We start from the raw sequence: 14,106 nt of genomic DNA, 5'->3' as shown, positions 1-14,106 counted from the left end.
CTTCAGCCTCCTGAGGGTTGGGTTTACGGGTATTCAACACAATGCCCTGCTAGCATTTTAGTGCTAAGAATTAAATGTGAGGTCTTGCACGTGCTTGGCATGTGTTCTGCCAACTGGGCTTCATCCCCAGGCCCATCAAGAACAGTTTGTTTATTTGTTTGGTTTTGGTTTTTTTCTTTTAAAACAGGGTCTCACTTTGTAAACCAGGCTGGCCCTGAACGTACAGAGATTCATTTGCCTCTGCCAAGAACACTCTTAATCTGGACATTGTGTCACCCTCCTGTGATTGTGCAATTTAAGAAGCAGAGGCAGGAGGATCACTACAGGTTCAAGGCTAACGTAATCTTGAGGCCAACCAGGGCTATATAGGAAGACCCTGCCTCAAAAATTTAGAGAAAAACAAAAATAAAATTTCTTTTGTGGAGAGTGTGCAGCAGGGAGGAACACAGATCTGTTAGGCACTAGCGTGTCAGCACGTGTTGCCCTTACACATTCAGAGCACGTAGCAAGAGTGACAGGAGCAGTCAAACCATGTTCTGAAAGCTGCTTGACCTTCTGCAAAAAAATTACAGACCATACTTTAAGGAATGCTATCTAATCGATGATAGAAATATTATAAGGACATTTGAGATGATAAACATATTTTCCGGGAGACAGGAAGCACTGTGAGTTGGATCCATCTGTCGCTCATACTACCCAGAATCTACAAGTTATGTTTAGAAGGTGGACTAGGGCTGGGTGTGGTAGTGTGCACCTTTAATCCTGGAACTGGGGAGGCAGAGGCAATTGGATCTCTTTGAGTTTAAGATCAACCTAGTTCCAGGCCAGCCAAGGCTTCATGTATAGTAAAATTCTGTCTCCAAAAAGAAAAGGAAAAAATGAGGTTAGGCAAAATACTACTACAAAAATGCCCTGAACTGCAGGCAATATCTTCCAAGACCATGTGGAACAATGTTTTCTGGAGACTCTAGTTATCCTAGTGGCTATTATATCCTCCTGTAAATACAGTGCTTAGTGGGCAGCGATCGCGTAAGAGGAGGGCTAGTTAAAGTGGTCAGGAAGAATCAGCATGGACATACGGGACATGTCTCCCCAGTGACAATAAATAGATGTGTGACTCCACCGGGGTCCTCCTGTGTTGGACGCTTGGTTTCTCTCAGCTCTGTGTGTTTGCCATAAATGACCATACATTGGTGCACAACTGTAATCTCTGAATTCCAAAGACTGAAGCAGGAGAATAATGATTTCTATACCAGCGTGGGTCATACAGTGAGAACCAGTCTCAGTAGACACAGATAAAGCTGGGCACATGGTGCATGCCATCAACCCAAGCACTTGGGGCAGGACTGGGGAGAAATGAGGGTTCAGGGTCATTCTTGGCTAGATAGTAACTTCAAAGTCAGCTTGGATTCCAGGAACGCTTGTGAAAAAAAAAAAAGACAAAAAGAAGTTTGTATAAGCTGGCAAGGTAAAGTGCTTGCTGCGTAAGTGTGAGGACTTGGGATCCCCTAGCACCCAGGTGATAGCTGGATGTAATGATAAAATCTTATAACCCCAGTGCTGGGGAAGTGAAGACTGGAGGACCCCAGACTTTCTGGTCAGCTACTCTGGCTGAATCAGTGACTGAAGAAGATACTCAAGGTACCTCTGGCCTCCACTTGCACATGCACACATGTGTATACCCCCCCAAACACCCCAGGCACATACATGCACATAACCCATATGCACACACACTATTTTTTCATTAAAAGTACAAATTCATTACTTACTATTCTGCTAGGTTCAGGCTCATTGCATCTTGGCTTGTTCTGATGACATGAACTCTTTTTATTCCAAAGGGGTCTATAAACTAGTGTGTTGTTTTATTGTTTAGTGTGTTTTCTTGTGTAGTGTGTTGCTTTGTTGGTGTTTTGACCATGTCAGTGGAATTCCTGGTGCACAAAGGAGAGTGATGGCTCCACCAGGAACAAATATCTTGCCTTACATCTAGAAATTGCATGTGGCAGGAAGGCTGAGGTGTCATGGGTTGCACATCTCATTTGCACTCCTTCCTGTTTACAAGGCACCTACAAAACTTCCTCAAAAGAATGTCAATACGAAACCAACCTACAACTGTGCCTCTGAGTGTGTATTAGGGTGACTGGGGAGCCTGGATTCACTCTGGGGGCTTTAACAGATTACACCCACTATTTTGGACAGCCAGTAGCTAAGACACGTGTTTTAACTTTTCAGAAGGACCTACTGATATGAAATCTGATTTGCTTTTCCTCTGGTAATTTAAATTTAAATATAGGCTCAACCTTTAAAAAGTGTGGAGATTTAATTATGATTCCTCACTGATTGTCCTAAAATTTTATTTTAATAAATAATAATTTGTTCTGTAGGAGTTTTTGTTTTTTTGTTTTTTTGTTTTTTTGTTTTTTTTGAGGTCTGTGGGCACTTTTGGGCCACACAAATCTAGATAGCCTAGAACTGTCAAGGTGGCTTAGTTGGTAAAGGGACTTGCTGCTAAGCCTGAGGACCTGGCTTTGATCCAAACACATATGGTGAAAAGAGAGAACCTCAAGTTGCCCTCTGTCCTCCACCACCCTCATGTCATGGCATGTGCACGCACACACAGACACACACACTTTAAGTGAATGTAAGTAAAAAACAAAATTTCTGTTGATGGGTTGGGCATGGTGGCACACACTTTTCTTCAAGCCCAGCACAGAAACAGAAGCAAGTAAGAAATCTGTGAGTTTAGAGCTAGCCTGGTCTACATAATGAGTTCCAGGCCAGCCAGGGCTACATAGTGAGACCCTGTCTCAGTCAATCAATTAACCAACCAAATAAATTTCAATAGACTAGATGTTTTTGAGCTTATTTTTCTGTGTCTTGGGGCACTTCTGTAACTACCCAGTTAGTCCTTATGTTTATTGAGGATGCCTTCATGAAGAACGTTCCAAATGTGTATATGTATACGTGTGCAATTGACTTAAACTTACTTAGATGGCTATCTTTATCCTTTTTTACTTAGATTTTTACCTTTTTACTTAGACTTTAGACATATCATATTGTTTTCTGTTTTTGCACTGTGCCCTCCTTTCCTCTTAAAAAGAGCAAGCAACTCTATTGTTAGTCCACACTTAGTTAGAATTCAGAGTTTTACTTTATTTTAGACATGATTTTCCCCAGGTGACAAGCCTTTCTGCTTCAAACAGGTGCATAAACAGACAGAGACATAACACAGACAGCAGTGACATGGTGCTCTTGGGGAAGAGAGGGTGTTTTACCAACTCTCCTTCACCCTGTCTGGCACAGGGGCTTCCTGCTGCTGCCATCACAGTACCGGATTGCAGGCATGCACCACCACACTGGTTAGGTGGAATACCTTTGAAAAGATCACACACCTAGAGCTGAGCATGGTGGCACACACCTATACTCCAAGTACTTGATAACCCCAGCTCTTAAGACGCTGAGGCAGGTGGTTAATGAGTTTGAAACCAGCATGATTGAGATCCTGTCACAAACATCATGAAAGCAACTGTGTATACACACCCAGATAAACAGTGCATCTTTCATAGTTACTAATTATGATTTGTTCACAAATCATCCATAGAAATTGAGTATTATTTTATTAGAACTCAGTTAGGATGGGTGGGGCATGTCTGTTATCTCAGATTTGGGTTCAAGGCCAACCCAGACTCCAAAGTGAAACACTGTCTTAACCCCCACCCCATTTCCCCTCAAAAAAAAAAAAAAAGACAACCTGCTCGCTCGCGCTCTGTCTCTCTTTCTCTCTCTCTCTCTCTCTCTCTCTCTCTCTCTCTCTCTCTCTCTCCCTTGCTTTCTTCTCCCCTCCCCCACCATGTAATGCTGGAGATTGAACTTAGGTCTTGTGCTAGCTAGCTTTTTGTCAGCTTGATACAGCCTAGATATATCTGAGAAGCGGGAACCACAGTTTTGAAAATGCATCCATAAGATGGTCTGTAAGCAAACCTGTAGGCATTTTCTTAGTGATTGATATGGGAGGACCCAGCCCATTGTGGGTGGTGCCACGTCTAAGCAAGTGGTCCTGAGCAAGCCAGTAAACAGTGTTCTTCGTGTCCTGTGCTTCAGTCCTGCCTACATGTTCCACCAGTGATGGAGTATGATCTGAGAGTTGCAATAAACTTTTCCAAGTTGCTTTTGATAATGGTGATTCATCACAGCAATGAAAAAGTAGCTAAGACAAGCCTTATGAACTCTAGGCAAGAACTCTACTACTGAGTCCTTTGCAGTCTCTGAAAGATTGCCTAATTCAGGACTAGAGAGGGAGAGAGCTCAACAGTTAAGAACACTTGCTGCTCTTGCAGAGGGACCCGGGTTTGGTTCCTAACACCAACATAGCAGCTCACAGCCATTTGTAATGCTAGTTCCAGGATATCTGTCACCCTTTCCTGGTTTCCATGGGCAACAGGCACACATACATACATACAAATACTCATACACTTAAAATAAAAATAAACAAATATTTGAATTGAAGGTTGTCTAATTTGTTCTAAAAGTTGACAAGTTCTTTCAAAAGATTGATTGATTTTGTGTGTGTGTATATTGAGAGAGAGAAGACAGGCAGACGAAAAGATAGACAGAAGATAGGTGGGGGGGCGGAGAGAGCGAGAGAAACAGACACATAGACACAGGATCACTCTGCTGGCCTGGAACATAGTAGTCCAGGCTGCCCGCCACTTCTTTACTCTTCTCAGTCTTCCCAGTCTTGGGGTTACAGGCATGCACCCGTGTGCCTGACCCACATTTCTTTTGATTTGAACATTAAAAGGTGCTTTTCAAATGACTTAAGTCATCAGCTATGAAATCCATTTTGAAGAGTTAACTGTCAATTGTGCAGCAAGCCAATATCTCAGTGCTTAATTGCTTTTAATTATAGAAATGAAACTGTTTTCATTTAATTTTTATTAAGCCCTTAGTGTGGCTGAAAGCAATTCTGTGAACTAAACTAATTTATTCTAGCACACATGCTGCCAAATGAGAAATTGAGATTACCCCCCAGCTATTGTATAGGAAACGGGCTCTTCCTGTGTATTGCTTTTCTAAGTGTCGATTAGTCAGGGTGAAGACAGAGTCGGTTATTAGAATCACTGTTCTTTCAGCAAGAGTGAGACAGGCATGCTTAAATAGATATTGTAGTCATTTTCCCTGTGACATTTTATAGGTCTATTCTTGAGACTGATTCACAATTTTGAAGATAATAAACACCAAATCATTTCTAGAGTGTTTTATCTCTACATTTTAGTTTTTGATTTTTGGTGGTTTTGTGTGTGTGTGTGAGAGAGAGAGAGAGAGACAGAGAGAGAGAGAGAGAGAGAGAGAGAGAGAGAGAGAGAGAGACGTGGGGAGGTCACATGGCCACAGCACTAGTGTGGAAGTAGTGTCAGTTCTCTCCGTTCGCTTTTCTGTGGGTCCAGACTTGCCAGGCAGTTGTTTCCCTGCCGAGCCCTCCCCTGGGCTCCTGTTCTACATTTTCTTTTGAACATGTAACTGGGTGTGTCCTAATAACTGGATGTGCCCCGGAAGTTCTCATAAACCCTCCTGCTGGAACTCCAGCTCTCGTTAGCCGTGAAGCCTCTCCATCATCTGGGAGGCACAATCTCCAGGGATTCCTTAGCAATCTTATTTTGATTTCCCCATCATAGTGATTTGGGCATAAGGGGAAGTAAAAACGGTATTTCTATAATATAATAATAATTTCTATAATGCATAATAATAATACAATACATCTATCTGTCTACCTACCTACCTATCTATTGATTTTTTTAAGACAGGGTTTCTCTGTGTAACAGCCCTGGCTGTCCTGGATCTCACCCTGTAGACCAGGCTAGCCTTGGACTGAGAGATCTGCTTACCTCTGACTCCCAAGTGCTGGAATTAAAGGTATATGCCCCCACTGTGTTCTTGGGGCTTCTTCCTATTAAGTCACAAATGCTAAAGTGTCTGTGTCGTCAATGGTTCGTTTTAGTTAAGTAAGAGTTGCCACTTTTGGTTGAGGATATAGCTCAGTTGGTAAAGTGCAAAAATCCCCGGTTTCAGTCACCACCTCCGCCAAGTGTGGTGGCACAGGCCTGTGATCCCAGCAGTCTAAAGATGGAAGCAGGAGGATCAAAGTTCAGTATCATCTTTGATCACATAGGGGGTTCAAGGCCAGCCTAGGCTGCATGAGACCCTGTCTCAAAATTTTTAAAAGCTACCATTTTATGTCCTATGCATAGCACATCATCTTTAAAGAATTGAAATATTAGAAATATAACTTCTTGGTTCCTGAGAGATGGCTCAGTGGGCTGCTCTTCTGGAGGACCTAGGTTTGAGTTCCAGAACCAACATCACAGCCATCTGTAACTCAAGGAAGTTTAGAGCTTTGTCTGTTGCTGTGGCACCAGCACAGCCCAAAGGCTTCCTGCAGTTCCTTCCTTCTTTTCAATATTCCATACAGTTTTCACATACATTGCACCTGTAATCCCAGCATGGGGCATGGGGGCGCTCAGGCAGGAAGACTGCTGTGAGTTCAAGCAGGCTACATAAGAAACACTTGTCTCTAGATAAATAAGTACTTCAGTCTTCTTGTTTATTCTTTTCCCTCTTTCCAAAGTCGTGTAGCCTTTTAAAAAGATATCCCAAGGGTTATGAATGAATATATTTGTGTGTATGAATATAGTGTATTGAGTGCAGTAACTGCCGAAGACAAGATGGAGCAGTAAGAGGACATAGAGCAAGGATGGCTGCTCACCAGGTCTGGTGGTCAGAGAAGGCTTCTCAGAATTAAATGCTGAAGAGAAACTGCTCAGCAGAAGGGTAGAGAGGGGAGGGAAAGGATTGCCCTGGAAGAGGAATGAGGGTTATGGTGGTGAGGGCTGTAGCATGCTTAGGAGACCAAAAGAATTGAAGTAACAGTAAGGGAGAGCAGCAGAAATGAGTTGATGAGTGGGGTGGATATGCTAGGTCTAGCAAATTACGTGAGGCATCTGTTACCCAAGTACTAACCGGCCTGGACCTGCTTAGAGGAAGGACCAGACCAAGCTCAGAAGCAAGCTGGACCGGTTGAGGTGGCCCTAGATGAGGATGGTAATTTGGACTCTTGTGACAATGGTGGAAATTGAGTGATGAGTTCCTGAGAAGTTTAAAGAGGGGCCTTTTATGAACGCACAGGCCAAAAGGGGATTTAGTAGTGAGTTAAGAAGAGAAGTGGAGCTGGGTGTGTGGTGTATTTCTGTGGTCCTAGCCTTTCAGAGGCAATAGTAAGAAAATCTAGGAATCGAGGCTAGGCTGGGTACCCTAGTGAAACCATGTCTCTAAAAGGAAGAACAGGAGAAGGGAATGGAAGGGAAGAAAGGACTGAGATATGTAGTTCACTTGCAGGGTGCTTGCTGAGTTCCCATAGCAGAAATACCCCTCTCTTTACAAGATGCTAAGGAAGCGTTTGACTGTACAGGTCTTGTACTCCCAGGGGTGAGCTCTGTTGGTGTCCTGGGAACCAAGAGCATTGGTTGCATTGAGGAGAACAAGAACACCAGCAACTGAAGACCAGACTTTTAGAATCCAGTTTCTTAAAATTGAGATGGAGATAAGCAGAGAGAAGAATATTTCAGAGATAGGTTGGTTTTATGGTTTTACAGATTTTTCTGCATTCCTTCCAATTTCTCTACTGCTACTTGGCGCTAATACATAGTTTTTTAAACTTTATTTTTATATATCTTTTGAACTGGTCTCATGTATCCCAGGCTAGCCTTGAACTCAGTGTTCTGATGAGGAGAGCCTTGAACACCTGATCCTGCTGCCTCTACTTCCTGAATGGTGGGATTACCTAGTTTTCTGCAGTCCTGAGGACGGAACCCATGCTAGGCAAGCATTCTACCGATTGAACTACATTCTCATCCCCTACTTTAAATATTTTAAATATAAATATTTCACAACTAGAAATAGCTGGCAAATCATTGCCAAATGCCTCTCTTGTAGACAGCCCCTGATTCATGAGTCTCCAGAATTCTCACAGCAAAAACAGTGTCAAAAATCCTTTCCATTTTGATTGTAGAGGATTTGGGAAAGCTTGAAGAGGAGACGTGAGCGAGCCTTTTTATTAGATAGCCAAAGTGAAACATTCATCAGTAATTTACAGACCAGAAGAGGTCTATCTTTCTAAAATAGTTGTGGAAGGGCTGGCAGGATGGCTCAGCTGGTAAAGAGATCTGACACCAAGCCTGACGCCCTGAGCTTGATTCCTGGAGCCCACATAGTAGAAGAAGAGACCTGGTTCCTGCAGGTTGTCTTCTAACCTCATTCATGGTGGCACATGTGCCCTCCCCCCACTAAACATTGATTTTTAGATAAATGAAGTAGTTGTGGAGTAATTAAAGAAATCACCTGAAGTAAGTCAGTGTAAGGAATGTAAAGCATCGAAGTGTCAGTTTTTATCCGTGGTCTCTCAGTGAATGTGTAGTGATGTGAGGGACTTGAGAAGTGAGACTGGGTGAGGTGCAGAACATTCTGTCGTGAGCCCTGGCTTCCGATGAAGCAAGCGGTGTGACCAGTAAAGCAGTTGCTCTGGGTAAGCAGAGTGTCCAGCTTGGTGCTTTGGATGAGTGCCATCCACCAGTCTGCCCCTTCCAGTATAATGAGTTCCCAGTCTTTGTAGTTACTGTAGAGTACTATAGAGGCCCCTGTCGTGATGGGGGTGGGCAGGAATGTGTTCCCTTTGGTAGGTGCTCCAAGATAATGGTCTTTTCCAGCTGTTTCCATTGCTCTCTCTGTTGGTCCCTCCTTGTTGAAACAGCATGTGATAGTTTTCATCCTTACCCCACTTCCTCTTTACCTTTTCCTTCTTCATTCTTTCTCTCCCAGCCTGCATCTGGAACCTGACTTCTGTAACTGCTACAGTCAGTGTGTTTCCTTTTGGGTTACAGAGCAGACTGGCAGCAGTAAGTCCCAGGAGCCATTTTCAGTTTTCAGTCACGCTGTGCATGAATTACACTACTGGATACTACTTTGGAGATTTGGTGGTGGTTAATGTCTAAGTCACTTACTGACAATTAGCTGTGTATACACATCTGGCTTCCAAAGCAGGATGAGTGGAAATTCATTATAGAAAAAAAAATAGCTGATAAGTACAGAATAAGTGATAGAATTAGAAATCACTATTTTATTTTGTTTAGATGAATAATAGAATCATCAACCAGTAATAGAGTGAAAAACTGATGGGTGTTTTTAAGTGGGGAAAGTTAGCTGACTCCCTAGAACTCACTGGTTGGTAACAACTTTACTAAAAGTGGAGCAGGCAAATGCTGTTCCCCCTATAGCGTGGCATAACCCAGGAGTCACCGCGCTTTTTGTGTGAAAATCCAGATGGTAAATATGGTAAACACGGGGGAACACATGGCCTCTGTTGCTGTTAGGATGATTACTGTAAGTGTAGTGAATGCAGGTGGAGCTCAGGAGCGACCACGGATGATATGCAAATGAAAGAATGTATAACTGGGTTATGATAAGACTTCTTAATGAAACTGATTGGGCAAGACTCCTAACATTATGTTTCAGGAAGTGCGTAGGTTAAAAGAAGAAGCTAAAGAATGTGGGACGTTCTGACTGTGGGACCTTCTAAAGTACATGGAATGCTTTCTCGGAAAAAGGGAGCGATGGGGCTAGAAAGAGGTTCAGTCCCCAGCACTCACCTAGTGCCACACAACTGTCTGTCACTCCAGGGCCAGGGTTCCAATGCCCTCTTCTACGTCATCAGCCACCAAGCACACATGGGGTACACAGACACATGCTCAGGTAAAATGCCCATGTATGTAGAATAAAATGGAAAATAATTTTTAAAAAAATTTCAGAAAAAGAGGAGTGTGGGGAATCAGGTAGGATGTAGAAATGTGGGATTCCTCATGGTAAAGTTTATCTTTGGGACAGTCTGGGAAATGTGAACCTCCTGGCAAAGTACCAGTAGTTACTGGAAACCAATGCATGCGGGTTGCGGTATCGGCCTTGATGCATTTCATGTTTGAAATATTTCACAGTAAGTTCGCATTGAATACTTGGCCACATAGCCAAGGAAGCAAGGAAGAACTAAAGAAACAGTCCCAGGCAGCTGGATTTTTTTTCTGATGTTCATTTTAATGTTTTTTTTTTCTCTTATTCAATTGAAGTTCCTTTTCCCAGGGACAGTCAGAGTTCTTATTTCCACTGTAGTCTTTTAGACAGCACTTCTGGTTACACGGGTACCTGTGTGCACTTAGCTTTATGTTCAGTAACAGAAGTCAGATTACTTTGCTCAGCTGTTAATTCTTGGTAATTGCATAGAAAAAGGCTCTAGATCTTTTCTGAGCTTGCTAGCCAATGTGACAGATCTTTTGTTTTAAAATTATGAACAGGGAAAAACAAATAGAGGAAATAAGTACAAAACAGCAAGAAGTTATACATTTTTAAATGACCAAAGGGAAACACAGGTCCCATAATTAGCCTCATCTGCAGAGCGGCGGATCGGAACAGATAGCTGCTCACGGTGACAGATGGGTGGAATGTGCTGGTGCATCAGCCGGCACCGCAACCTACATTTTTTTCTATCAAGAGGTTCAGAGCTGACTATCGGAGTGACTCATTCCTTTGCTTAGAGGATGAGGTAATGCTATTGTGAGGGGTGATGTCATCTCTACCTGAACTGCATGCATATAGGTCTGCTCAGGCTCTCCAGGAAAAGCACCATCTGCTTTCATATCCACAGCCTGAAAGGCTTTGAAGAGATTGGTGCAAAGGTCACCAGCCTCAAGTATGACTCATAGGCAGCCAATCAGCGAAGAGCAGCTACTGAAAAATAAACTTCTAAAATCATAATCCAGAAGTGTGGCAGAATGACTCAATACGGCATCCCAATTCCTCTGTCTTAGGTTTGTGTTTGCTGAGTTACCACTGTTGGGGGTTTAACTCCTAAAATAAAGCCATTTTCTCACTGTGGTCGGTCATCTCAAACCATCTTGGTTGTTTAAAACATTTGTTTTAACTGGACATTAATTTTCTCTTGCTTTGGAGATGCATAGGTTGTTCTTGAATTTCAGTTCGCCTTAGTTTGACAGCTGCCTTCTGCGGTTAGGAGCCCGTGCATTCATTCCCTAAGAACCAGCTGCTACTGTAGGGAAAGAATTGCTAGTGGGAGAAACGTGCCAAAGGAGATGCTCACTGTTGGTGCAGACCCAGCGATTCTTCCTTTGGTGCCAGTCATCCCCCAACCCCTTTGAATTTACTGTAATTTGAATCTGCCATTCTGTTGTGTAGAATGTCAAATTCCTAACATACGATGGAAGGTAAACAGCAGTAAATACTTAATTTGTATCTTAAAATGGCATAACATCTACATATTATATTGCATTGCATCTTTATCACAGCAAAAATTTGTTTTAATGACAACTTTAAGTCAGACATTCTACAAATATAAAGTTAATTGTTTTAAATGCAATATGATGTTATCAAGAAATATAAGGAGGCCGGGCAGTGGTGGCACACGCCTTTAATCCCAGCACTTGGGAGACAGAGGCAGGCGGATCTCTGTGAGTTTGAGACCAGCCTGGTCTACAAGAGCTAGTTCCAGGACAGGCTCCAAAACCACAGAGAAACCTTGTCTCGAAAAACCAAAAAAGAAAGAAAAAAAAAAAAGAGAGAGAAATATAAGGAAAAAGGCTGGAGAAATGGCTCAGTGGTTAAGAGCACTGAGTGCTCTTCTAGAGGACCTGGGCTCAATTTTTGGCAGCTCACAACTGCCTGTAATTCACACATGTAATGCACAGATACAAACACAGGCAAGAAACCAATACACATAAAATAAATTTAAGAGAAAGAGATATAAGGAAGCAGAGAATAAATAGTAATTTTAAACTAAGTATTATCAGGTGGCATATTCCAATATCTTTGGAGATATTATTTAAAAAATAAGGTATTAGCTAGCTATGATGGCACATGCCTGGTAATCACAGCACTTGGAAAACATGCAGAAGGGTTGCTCTGAGTTTGAGGCCAGCCTGGGCTACATAGTGAGTTCTAGGGCAGCCTGGACTACAATATGAAAACTGTTTTAAAACTACAACAGAAAAACCATGTAAATATCCTTGCCAAAATTTCTGCCTAGAATTAACATTGATAATTCTTATCTGATCTAAACTTTACTTTCATGATTACAAAATGATACTGTTTCCAAATTCCAACCTTTCTATTTTTATTTTTCATTGGTACTTATTTTTTTTATTGGTCTGAATTCAGGAATTCCTCTTTTTATTTTTTTTAGTAGCATTTACTTTTATAATAGTCACTGAATACAAAGAAATTGTAAACATTTCTATGCCTGGTAAACCGTTTTGAGAACATAATAGAGTCTCGACTTTAGTTCCCACAGGAAGTGAAGCACAGGGCTGAGACTGATATGGTCCAGTGGCAGAGCACTCACCTAATGTGCCGGAGGCCCCAGGTTCCACTCCTATCCCAGCAAAAGTGGATACAGAGGGAGCTAGAGAGAACTCAGTAGTTAAGAGCACTCGGGAGGCAGGCGGATCTCTGTGAGTTCAAGGCCAGCCTGGACAGCCAGGGCTATACTGTAAAACTCTGTCTCAAAAATAAATAAATAAATAAACAAACAAACAAATAAATAAATGAAGCACTGACTGCTCTTGCAAAAGGCCTGAGTTCAGGTTCTGGTTCCCTATGGAAACTCACAACCATTTGTAACTCCAGCTCCAAGGGGTCCAACACCCTCTTCTGACCACCATGGCACTGAATATACATGGTATACACACACACACACACACACAGGCAAAACACATAAAATGAATACATCCTAAGAAAACAGGTATGAAAGCAGAGGAACTTGAGAGTAGGGCACTAACCCATTGCCTGGGTGCCTGAGACCTTTGCTTCAGTCCCTAGCAACTAAAAAAAAAAAAGTACAATCTGTAGGATAGAAAATTGTCTGTCTGCAAGTGTCCACTGCTGGTATTTTCTTAGATTTTGAAACAGATCAGTGATACCGGGTAGAAGGCCAGGTAAGGTTTTAGTAGGCAGGTGTATAAGGTATTCCGGGGAGAAGAAACACATTGCCAGTGAATTGAAGAGTGGTAAGAGGATTGGTAATTGTTTGGTTAAGTAACCGTGCCAGAATTCTGCCCACCACAGGGAAAAGGGAAAGAGACAAGTGATAGAAATGTTGCTAGAGGTCACACAGGACTTTGAATGTCCTCTACAGTGCTTCAAGTCCTTGGGATTTGGGGTCTTTAGTAAGAAGATAATAAAGAACCATTGAAGATTTTTCAATATTGTCATAACAAGCTTAACGGGGCCAGAGTGATTAATCTAAAAGATATATCAGCTTAGTCTGAAGGAAAGGGTATTATAATAGCTCAGGTCAGACGCAGTAGGGGTCTGAACTACAGTATGAAAGCGGTAAATTAGGACAGTGTCTCCACCGATCTTCCAGACCCCCAAAGTTTTAAGGCAGAGATTTGGGAAGCATAGAGAGTGAGTTAATGCCAACTACTGAAAGCGAGCCTGCTGCTTCAGAAACAAGGGCATCCAGGAGAATTCTGTGTTAAGCCTGATTGATCGAGATAGGAATTGTGTCATTAATTGGAGTTGGTGACATTTTATTTTTAATGCCAGCAGGTGAATGCCATGAAAATCTGTACTAAAATTCCTAAGACATTCATGGCCAGAGACCTTGGATCATGCCCCGATTTCCTTTCTTCTGCCCACGCAGTCCAGCGAATCCACCACTGAAACCTCCCTGTTTCCACTGTTCTGACAACTTCCTCACTTCCCTCAGTGCTGAGTAGTCTTTGTCTTGTGCCTGCTAGCTGTGCTCCACTGTTGCCCCAGCCTGTCCACCTTCTTCCTGGTGCCTCACTAGTGACCAGGTCATTTCTACCCAGAGACTTTTGCAAGCTTGCTCGCCAGATGTCAACATGGTCCACTATCTCATGTTGACGGTTTGCCCTGCTGTCAGTAACGTTCCCAGCAGGATCTGCCGAGAGTTCTTTATTGACATTTCCTTCTCACTCAGCCCACATTCTCCTCTGCCCTTTGTCTTTAATTCTACGTTCCCCGTAA

General features: G+C 42.5%; 1 protein-coding gene across 1 annotated transcript in view; it reads left to right on the top strand.

Annotated features, from left to right (window-relative positions):
* The window catches only part of Eif2ak3 (eukaryotic translation initiation factor 2 alpha kinase 3), a 70,000-nt gene that overhangs the window by 17,620 nt on the left and 38,274 nt on the right, over positions 1-14,106 (top strand). The window lies entirely within an intron of this gene.

The sequence above is a fragment of the Chionomys nivalis genome, chromosome 1 (assembly GCF_950005125.1).
Source record: "Chionomys nivalis chromosome 1, mChiNiv1.1, whole genome shotgun sequence".
NCBI lineage: Eukaryota > Metazoa > Chordata > Mammalia > Rodentia > Cricetidae > Chionomys > Chionomys nivalis.
This window is presented reverse-complemented; position numbering and strand designations above follow the sequence as displayed.